Below are 11823 nucleotides of genomic sequence, written 5' to 3' on the forward strand. Positions count from 1 at the left end.
GGGGTATTTTTTTATTTCTTCTTCAGATTAATTGTTTGTTTATAGGGAGGCTACTGATTTTTGTGTGTTGATTTTGTATCCTACTACTTAAATAAACTGGTTGATTATTTTGATTAGTTTTCTGTGTAGTTTTTAGGGTTCTCTATGGATATTTTCATATTGTCTGCAAATACTGATAATTTTACTTATTTCCCTATTTGGAATCCTTGTATGTTTTTCTCTTGTCTTATTGTTCTGGCTAGGACCTCCAGTATAAATCTTTGCACTCCATGCAACTGATATGGGATTGATCACAAAGACATACAAAGAACTCACACGATTCAACAAAAACAAAGTAAACTCTATGGGGACTACAACTGAGGGGGTGAGGGAAAGCAAATATTATTTTAAAATAAACAATGATGTAAAAAATAAAAAATAAATAAAAAATAAAATGTAAATTAAAAAAGATAAATTAAAACAAAAACATAAACAAAGTAAACAATCCAGTCAAGAAATGAGCAGAAGAACTTAAAGACAATTCTCCAAAAAGGAAATTCAAATGGCCAACAAGCATATAAAAAAATGTTCAACACACCTTATAATCAGGGAAATGCAAATCAATACCACAATGAGATACCACCTTACACCATTAAGAACGGCACATATATATTTTAAAAAAAAAAAAAAAAAAAAAAGCTAGCAACAACAAATGTTGACTAGGATTTGGTGAAAAGGGAACTCTCCTACATTGCTGGTGGAAGTGTAAACTGGTCCAACCACTAAAGAAAGCTGTGTGGAGTTTCCTCAGTCTACTAAAAATGGAGTTACCATATGACCCAGCAATTCCACTCCTAGGGATCTACCCAAAGGAAACAAAAACATTGATTCAATAGAATACCTGTACCCCTATATTTATTGCAGCATTATTTAAAATAGGTAAAACCTGGAAACAACCCAAATGCCCAAAAATAGATGTCTGGATCTAGAAGATGCCATATACACACGATGGAATACTGGTATTCAGCAATCAAAAAGATAAACTCATGTCATTTGCAGCAACATGGATGGAGCTAGAAGAAATTATGTTCAGTGAAATGTCATAAGGAAAAAGAAAAATATTGGATGGTTTCACTTATAGCAGGGATATAGGGGAACCAAATAAGGTATCAGGGAAAAATAATACCAATACAAAACACAACAAACAAATCAAAAATAAACAAACAATTATAAACCAGGGGAGGAGGAGGGAGAGGGATCAGAGAGAGGGAGGAAGGAGCACAGGAGACTGTGGTGATGGTACACTGGAGCACTGGTGAAGGAAATTCTATGGGGACTACACCTGAGGTGGGGGGAAAGCAAACATTGTTTGGGGAGCAGAACAGGCAGATCTACTGAAATACAGTGCTGAGGGGTGTAACAGGGGAGACAGGAGAGGTCTGCTGCAGGATGTGGGTCAGTTCCCTGGCTGGGGATTGAATTTGTGCTGCAGTGGCTGTGGACAGCTTGAGAGTGCTGAGACAGGCTTAACCCCTTGTACCACCAGGGTGGCCCCTCAAGAGTTGGTTTTAATATTTGTCTTTGACCCTTTATTTGGTTTATCTCTATTTCATATATAAGTGACACTATTCAGTATTTATATTTCTCCTCTGTTAATTTGCTTAGCATAATCCCTTCTAGAACTATCCACATTGACCAAATGACATGAGTTTATCTTTTTTGATTGCTGAATAATATCCCATTGTTCAGACCATATCTTCTTGATCCATTCATCTGTTTTTGGATATTATGTTGTTTCCATATTTCGGCTATTGTAAATACTGCTGCAATAAACAGGTATGCAGGTTTCATTTCAAATTACTGTTTTTGTATTCTCTGGATAGATACTTAGGGGTGGAATTACTGGGGCTTGTGGCAGATCCTTTTGTAGTCTTTTGAGAAACCTCCACATACTTTGGTAGGATTTAGACCAGGCTACATTTCCACCAACTATGTAAGATGGCTCCTTTTTCTCCACACACTTGCCAATAATTGGTGTTTCTTTTGTTTTTGATATGGGCCATTGTCACTGGTGTGAGATGGTATCTCATTTTGGTTTTGATTTGCATTTCCCTGATGATTAGTGATGATGAACATTTATCCATGTGCCTGCTGGCGAGCTCTGTGTCTTCTTTGGGAAGTGCCAATTTAACTCTTCTGAGGTAGAATATAATTCCTTCTATGAAGTAGATATTTAAGTGATGTGGTGCTGATGCATGAAGTGATCAAATATCCAGCTCCCTCTTATCAAATGCTTCTTTGGGTATCTTGCATCTGGCCATACAGATTGTTATAGTCTGCCTTCACCCAAGGACAAAGAGATAAAGTGGGAATGGAGGCTCATACCCAGAAGTTAACAATAGCCCTTTTACTGATGTGCATCAGGATATCCTGTCACAGGGGAAACTGCCACTGCCACTCCACATGATGTCCCCTTACACAGAATCACAGAATGCTTATATCCTGACATAGGTTATGTCCATATGGTCTTAACTAAAAGCAAACAAACAAACAAAAAAGGGGCATGTGTCATTAACTGGACACACACTTCGTGTACAGATAGGTATATCTCTGAAGGAAGAATTTAGGAAATGGGCACAGGTAATCAGTTACAAACAGTTTGTCCCAAGCCCCAAGTCTATTTATCAGCCTGATTGGGAAAAAAATTGCAGAGCAGAACTGTTCCCCCCCACAGTTCCATTAAAACTGGAATGTTCAGAACACCACATAATAGCAAAATAGCAACAGACCTAAGCTGATTTCGAAAAGTAAGATGGGTAACATGGGAAAACTCAGTGGGCTGTGGTAGCCTAGGAGACCGGATATGGCCTAGCCAATCAGCAAGAGACACAACTCTGAGATACCCAATGGCCAAACCCCCACTCCTTGCCCACTGAACCTATATAAGCACCTGCTTCTTGCCACCTCTGTGGCTACCTATTTAGTACCCATATCTGCTCGGAGAGTTTTCCTTTTCTTCTCCCTACTTATCAATAAATCTCTTGCTTTTCTGTAAGCTTGGTGTCGACATTGAATTCTTTCCTCACCTAAGACAAAATGAGGAAGAGCCTGCCTGGGGTCCTCAGACTCTTGGCCTGCTCTCACAAAATCCAATTGATCACCACATAAATAAAAAAAGAGCATCCATCTTCATTAGAGCACTGCCCATTTCTGCCATATTTAGCCACTTTAGTCATAAAACACTCCTAAAAAATATAGAACATATCTTCTTCATGAAACAAAGTCAAAATCTGAGTTTTCTTGGTCTGGTAACTTAAGTGTAAAACATCTCCCCTCTGTCTGCTACCAGAAGTGGATACAAAATACTGATTCATGTGATATACAAACACAATTAACATGGAGGCTCCTTCAGAACACACACAGTCTGATCTCCAAGACAGAGACCTCACTCCTTGATTTCTGAAGCTCCATGACTCCATTTTGTCATAGGTTCTATCTTTTCCATGACCACAGTTAACTACAGTTAAAGAGAACATGGAGGGATATGACTTCTTTGAGGGCTTTACTGCTTTCAAGTACTTGTACTGCAGTGACTATTGTGTAGTTGAAGTAATCAATAGGGATTTTTTTGTGTAGTTTTAAATGTTTTTATAAGTTTATTTTCATAGTCTCCTGGATGATTTGACAATATCAAATATATATTCTTATTTGTCTGCTTCCAGTAAATTCCAGAATCCAGTATCTACATAGTTGTTTTCTAAAACACTAATACTGAAGACTGATGTATTTAACCATAATCCCCAGTGCTTCTCTCCACAGAAACTGTCCTTTTGAAATGCTCTGAAGCAATACATGTAAAACCCAAATTCTTCATCTGATCTTCTTCTGAGAAGTTTGACTGAAACATTATCACACAAATGAAAGTGTTTTATCCAAACCTTTTTAAATCCCTTTCCATAACTCAGAGTACAAAAGTAGATTTATTTTCAAACTGCAAAATCTTGAATTTCTGGCTCTATTTCTGCATGCATGTGCATATGTGTACATATATACATATATGTACACACTCACACACACACATGTTGGCTGATTATTCCCTCAGCTGCTCTTTGTTTTGACCTAGATCAAAGGCAACCAGCAGCAGTAAAACCATTTTCTACCCAGATCTACAACCACCAACTCAGTTGGCCCAAGGTCTCTCTAAGTTATCACAGGCAGCTATTTCAAAAAATGTTTAAATACTATATGCAGTTGCCCCCACACCCCCTTCTTTTTTCAGTAGTTCCCTCTTATCCACAGTTTCAGTTATACATTGTAGTGCCAGGAAAGTAGAGCTGGTTCTCTATGATCCAAGCAGATGTGTAACGGAGAGTCTGGGAGCCCTCGGTGGCTTTTCCAGGCTTTTATTGAGGTTTTACATATAGTATGGCAACCAGGTACACAGCAGGCAGAAGCTCTGGGGGGCCAGGAGGACAGCAGGCTTCCCAGTCCCCGGCAAAACTTCACTCTTTACTGGGCTCTCTCCCACTACTCTGTAAGTTTTCCCATGACAAATATAAATACTGCAGCCATGGCCCACAAAAGTAAACAATACAACTGAATATAACAATGTAACAAAATTCAGGTGCCTACCATCAGGCATGTATTCAAGGCTGCAGGGGTCCATCATTGATGCTAATGGCTGGAGGGCAGAAAAGCCTGACAATCATTTACCCTACACCCATGGTTAATTGTTTTCCAAAAATACTAAGTACACCAAAATATTTTGAGACAGAGAGTGACAACCATAGTCACATTTTATTGTAATGTAGTGTTATGATTGCTACATATTATTATAAGCTATTGTTATTAATCTCTTATTTACATAATGTACATATTAGACTTTCTCATTGGTAATATAGGGAAAAAACATTGCATACATTGGGTTTGCTACGATTTGTACTGTCCATGACTTCAGGCATTCACTGGGGGTCTTGGAAAACATTCTTGTGTGTCATGAAGGCTGTTATAACAGTGACAGTGCTCATTTCTGGCCCTGAAATCCACCTTCTCACCATTTACCTCCTATGTAGATGAGTTTACATTTTTACAAATTTTAGTAACTGTCCAAGTTAAAACCTCCTGTATTAGATATTTTAATTATCCCAGGTTCTCCAACAAACATCCTTGAATTTTAGTAACTTTACCTAGAGTTTATTTTGCCTTAGGCAACATCAAATGTTGACATTCTTTGTGGAATAACTTTTTTTTTTTCTACAGGGTCTTAATTCCTTCCTTCTAATGTGAGTCCTTTTCTGATTCTCCTAAATTCAAAGAAGACAAAACAATAAAAGAGTGGAGAATCTTGCACCACTTTCCAAACCACTTCAGACCAGAAATGACCAGTATCTCACTTCCCACTTGTGGCAATAAATTTGTTCTCTTATGTGTAAGGGGGGTTTGGAAATGTAGCATCTGGTGGAGCTACCACTTCCCCATTATAACAACATAATAAACATGTTTGAATTTTTCTTCCATACTCTTATCTCTGACCAAGTGATATTTACCAGTTTTCCTTGATGACTGACTCTCTAATATAGCAACTATTAGTCACTCTATTTTATGATTTATGTTTATTTATTTGACCATATAACATTATAGACACACACACACACACACATATATATATATGTTATAGTTAGACTCTGTGTGTGTGTGTGTATAGAGTCCTCATCATAATGTCCTAAAATTCTTGAGGGATTTGTTTTACTAACTGCTTAGCTTCAAGAGCTAGAGCAGGGGCTCTCCTGGGGCGCAGCGGTTGAGCGCTGGGCTGTGAACCTGCCCGCAGCCTCTGCAGCGCTGGTTCGATCCCCGGCTGCCAGCGAGGGTCGCACATGGCGTGACAGACCTCGCCTGCCGTGGCAAACCTCTCCTGCCATGCCCACTGCTCCCCTCAGCAGTGTCTTCTGTCTGCCCGTTCTGCTCTCTGCTCTGGCTCTGGTGAATTCTTTCACCCTCCCGTGCTTCTGACTGTACCCAGTGCTTGTATAAATAAATAAATAAATCTTAAAAAAAAAAAAAGAGCTAGAGCAGTGCATCTCTCTTCTAATGCTTTCTAAATATTTCTGGGATTTATGAATACAAATATTAGAAAATTTCAAACTATATAATAATTTAGATATAGTTAGTAAAACTGAGAAGTGTATGACCTATTACATATACCTATAAATATATACCAAGAGAAACAATTCTATTTGCCATTTTCACATGTATATAGCTATATATCTATATTTATCTGTATCTATCTATCTATCTATCTATCTATCTATCTATCTATCTATCTATATCTTCTACACCTACATCTCTCTGGATTCACAGGTGTGCCTGAATGCCCCTCCCCCCAAGGTAGTTCAGTAGATCTTAGGTCCTTTTTATGTCTCAGTAGTTTGTGGGGAGATCTGAATACATGAGTTTTATGTGAAAAGTGATTGAATCGCTGTATGTGGTATTTCTAAGAAAACTATCTTTTAAAATAAAATTAGATATCTGTCTCACAATATACTAAACGAATACCGTGAAGATTAAAACATTATATATGATATTTTCAAAAGAGAGAAAAATGTGGAAGTCAATTTCTATAATATTAGAATATTTAGCCATAAATAATCGTCATATTGACACCATAAAGAAATCACGGCACAGAAAAATGTTGGCATATTTTGAAGCATCACTTTTGGAAAGATACTACGCATCTAGTATAAATTTATATAAGCTTATATAGGATATACATTATTATGAATAATATATAAAAGGAAGAAGTTAGAGGACAAACAACAGAATCCAAATAATCTTATAAAATGTGTAATTCAGAACTTACGAAAATCTTTAGATAACAGATAGAAAGATGCTAAATCAAAGTTAATAATAAATATGTAATTCCTCACATATTATCTAGATGTAATTAATATTGGCAAAAACTGCAATATGCATCCAATATCAATGAGTGATTACATCAAGATGAAGACAGAAAAGAGGTGGGTGAGGGTAAATAATTTCATCAAGGTGTGGAGACTGATACAAAGGCAATAAGAGGAAGCCTCTCCACCCTTGTTTCTGAATGACATGAAAAAATAAGCAGTTACCAGAATTCACAGCAGATGAAGCTTCAGTGAAAATGACTTCATTTGAGGGCCGCCCCAGTGGTACAGCGGGTTGAGTCCAGCGCTGTGAAGCTGTTTGCAGCCTCTCACCCTCCCAGCTTCTGGCCTGTATCCCAGTTCTTGTATAAATAAAAAAATCTTTAGAGACTGTACCCCAGATGAATGAACTTGGCCACTGCCAATATCTGCCTGGTAGTGACAGTGTTGGGGAAATAAATACCCAAACCTCTGTCTGTTCCTACCTTGCTATCATCTATTGGGATCTCTCATTGACCAAAACACCCAAAAGGCGGAGGGACAAGTAACCAATTTTTTTATATTATTTTTAATAAGCCCCATTTCTTAGCCAATCCTATTAAAGCATTTTGTCTATTCTATTGCTTCAAATTTTATCCTTTAAACATGTAAGAAAGCAAAAAGTGGGGGTCTCCCTGGTGGCACAGCACTATGAAGCTATCTGCAGCCTCTGCAGCACAAGTTTGATCCCTGGCCCACCAGGAAGCTACCCACATGGCACAGCAGACCTCTCCTGTGTTGCCTGCTTCTCCCCTCAGCAGTGAATTTCAGTCAGTCTGCCTGTTCTGTTCCCACTCTGTCTCTGGTGAATCCTCTCACCCCCCCACACCTCTGGCCTATACCTCAGTTCTTGTATGCATAAAAAAATAAATATTTTTTAAAAAGAAAACAGAAATTTATAAAAATCAATGAAACTTGTCTAAATCCTTGTTAGTTAATGGCTAAATTTGAATGTAGATTTCTAGTTATAGTCCTTAACAGCTTTTTGTATATGTCAAAAACTGAGGCCTTGTTATCAAATGCTGGTGGTGTCATGAACATATACACATGAATAAATAAGAACTTTTGAAATACTAAACTATTTCAGAGTGCAGGTGCGTATCTGGCCCTGTAAGCAAGTGCATCTAAGTGTCAGCAATCATTCTATTTCACTTTTCTCACTGCAGGTGCAAGAAATGTTAAGCTGTAACTAACTGTTTCTCTACATCTAGGATTTTTTGGTTTGTTAATTAATTAATTTAATGAGGTACTATTGTTTAACATCCTTGTTAATATTTTGATGGTACAGGATTTCTCTCTTTATGTGTATTCACTGTAGCTTTCCCACCTCCAAAGCAGCCAATATCCACTTCCATATTCCATTGTATTCTCTCCCCAATTTCCATCCTTTCTTGTATCCCTCTCCCTCCCTCTTTCCTCCTGGATGCCTAGATCTTATGTTTAGGAATATAATATTAGATACGATATAAAATTTGACAAAGAATCTTCCCAACAACATTATTACTGTCAATTCTTGTTAATGGGTGTTATGGAAAATTGCATTTTGAACATAATATCTAAAAGAAATTAATTCCCTTAAAAACTGGTTTAAATAGTTTGCTTTGAATTGGAGTAATTAAAAAATGTTTGGGAGACTATGGTCCCCCACCATATTTTTTGTTGTTGCTGTTTGATATTGTTTCCTATGTGTTGAGTGTTATAAACATAACAATCAAATTTGTGTCACATTATGGCCCAATAAATTAAGAAATTATATATACTTGTTAACTGCTTTAATTTTATGGAGGGAATATTTTATTTTATTTAATTTTTAAAGATTTATTTATTTATGCATACAAGAACTGTGGTACAGGCCAGAGGTGTGGGGGGTGAGAGGATTCACCAGAGACAGAGTGGGGAACAGAACAGGCTGACTGACTGAAATGCACTGCTGAGGTGAACAACAGGCAAGTCAGGAGAGGTCTGCTGTGCCATGTGTGTTGCTCCCTGGCCTGCCAGGGATCTAACTTGTGCTGAAGAGGCTGCAGGTAGCTTCACAGTGTTGTGCTTAACCCCTTACGCCACCAGGGAGGCCCTGGAGGGAATATTTTATTCATTATATTTTACTGTACCACAAATGTTAGAAACATAGTTTCCCCAAACACCCCAAGATCCTTGTTTAACAACCATGAACTAATTAAATGTGTCAGAAGAAAATAGACTCTTTACTTTGGAAGATACATGATTCTTCCCAAGTTGGTCAAGTCCATTGGAAAATAGTAGATTCCAACTGTGTCTATGGTTATATGAAATGGGATCAAAAAGCCCTCACATACTTAAAATATCTATCTCTTACTCCACACCACATCCCCTTGGTGTTAAAACATAGTCCATTCCACTTAGATTAATAACATTCAGCTCAGCATCCTCACTCACCTGATCTCACTGCCTCCAGTCTTACACCTCCCCAACTGATTATCTTCAGTGTAACAATTATAAAATGCAAGTATGATCATTGTACTACTATTTGTAAAACTGTAGGTCACAGAAAGACAAGATATGAATCTGTAAAGCAGGAAAGAAGAATGACTGGAAAATCACCTGTCTTATTTGATCAATCACTTGGCTTTTGATCATGCTGTGCATTTTCCATGGTATCTTGTGCCTTTAGCCCCAACCTCTTATTGTCATTTGAAAGTAACATCCAGTGACCTCTTTACACAGACCTCTGTGATCTGCTCTTAGACTCTATGTTTAATCAAACTTGTGATGAAGACATGTGACGAAGAATTGATGCACTCTTATCTCTGTACATTTTCTACCTAAGCCTCAAGGGTTATTATATATTTTGTAGCATCTATTTGTATATACAAGTGAAAGACGGGTTCAAATTCTGTGGGAACAACAGTATAGTATTCATAGTTTAATTTTATTTAGCTATTATTTTGACTAGAATATAGCATAAGATAAATTTATGTAATCAACTTAATGTTTGATTTAATGCCTCTTTTTGTATAATAAAGTGCATACTTCAAAACTCAAGTCAGATGTCACAGTGTGCAAGGAGTCTTCTCTAAGTCTACCTTCCATTCTGAGTATGTTTTCCTAAGATTCCTTACAAAATTCTGTATCCTAATAATTTCACATTGCCCACTAACCTTCACTGTTGAGTCATGTGGAACAAAGTAGCCTCAAATAAATGTAGGCAGATAACGGGATAAATTATTTCAATTTTTCATTGAAATGAGCATGTTTTTTAAGATGTCACTTATTGTGCCATAAGATACAATAAAACCTCTAATTCAAAAATGGGTGAAAGCTGATTTTTTTCTGTACATGTGAAATATTTTACACACTTACATAAAAATAGTAAGAGACGACACACACACAAATTGTTGACTCATGTTCCTGGAGTCACTCTCTCCATCTCTTAAATAAATTTCATAGAATCGCATGACCATTTTCCTCTAAGTATTTTCATTTTATATTTTCTAAAAATATGGTCTTCCTCTACAGAAATAGAGTGCAGTTACAACTTCAGTAAATGCAATTCCAATACAATATGGTTGTATAATAATTTTGAATAGAGATAAGACAATTGAAGAGTTTCTAGTATATACAAGTCTTTCAAAAAAGTTGTGAAAATGAGATGAGACACCATGGCATGAAGAATAAAGAATAATACTTTTGTCATAGTATTATAAACTTATGATGTGTGGAGAGTAGGAAAAATCACATTAATATCAGTTTTCTATTTCATTGCTTCTTGAGAGACAGGTCTCCCATTCAACATTTTCTTCAGAGCCCCCATAACATCCTTATTCCAGCGACTGCAGATTAAATGGTTTAGCACAGGAGTGAGTCTGGCATAAAAGACAGGCACCATGTCCTTCTCACAGGTACGGTAGGAGTGGGGAGCATGTAAATGTAAGTGGCAGCCCTATAAAAAAGGATGACCACAGTCATATGTGAGGAACAAATGGCAAAGCCCTTCTTCAGGCCCTCTGCTGAGTTCATCCTGTGGATTGTGAGGAGGATAAAACAATAGGAGCTTGAAATGACTATCACAGGCATGAGGAGTATGAGGACACAGCACAGGTACATGAGAATTTCATAGAAGGAGATGTCTGAGCAGCAGAGCTTCAGTACAGGAGGAACCTCACAGAAGAAATGATGAATTTTATGGGATCGGCAGAAGGGGAAGGTCATGGATGGGTGTGAACAAAAAGCCATCCACTGGGCCCAGGAGCCAGCAGCCAGATGCTAGGAGCAGACACACACTATGGTTCATGAGGACAGGGTAGCAAAGGGGGTGGCAGATGGCTACATAGCAGTCATAAGCCATGGCGGCTAGAAGGGAGAATTCTGAACCCACTAGTGTCACATAGAGGAACATCTGTATCCCACAATCAGGGACGGAGATCTTACCCACACCCATGATCTGGTCCATGAGCATCTTGGGCACAGTGACAGAAATGTAGGTCATGTCCATGAGAGAAAACTGGCTGATGAAAAAAGTACATGGGGGTATGGAGACAGACATCAGTGTATATCAGTAGGATCAGGATGGTGTTTCCAGACAAAGCCATCAGGAAAATCACAACAATGATCAAACAAAGGAGAGCTGGATATTTGAATTGACTGAAGAGTCCAACCAGGATGAAATCAGACTGTTCAGTATTGTTGACCATCTAATTCATGTTTTTCCAAAGAAGTTTCATCTAGATTTCCAAGGAGAGCTTTGGGGTTAATGGTCACCTGAAATGAATGTTTATTGAATGTGTGTGTATGTGTGTGTTTGTGTGTGGTTTTTGAGTCCACCAATCTGATTTTTCTAATCAGAATACATTCCTTATCCATGTAAGTATAGAGACTATCAAACATTTCTGATTTAAGAATTACCAGAAAATGAAGATTCAACAATTGT

General features: G+C 37.6%; 1 pseudogene; it reads right to left on the bottom strand.

The window, feature by feature from the left end:
• Positions 1-10647: 10647 nt before the first annotated feature.
• On the bottom strand, positions 10648-11587 carry LOC119242667 (olfactory receptor 2T4-like; annotated as a pseudogene).
• Positions 11588-11823: the final 236 nt, after the last annotated feature.

This window comes from Talpa occidentalis, unplaced genomic scaffold, assembly GCF_014898055.3.
Source record: "Talpa occidentalis isolate TD23 unplaced genomic scaffold, MPIMG_talOcc4v2.1 talOcc4.13, whole genome shotgun sequence".
NCBI classification, from domain to species: domain Eukaryota; kingdom Metazoa; phylum Chordata; class Mammalia; order Eulipotyphla; family Talpidae; genus Talpa; species Talpa occidentalis.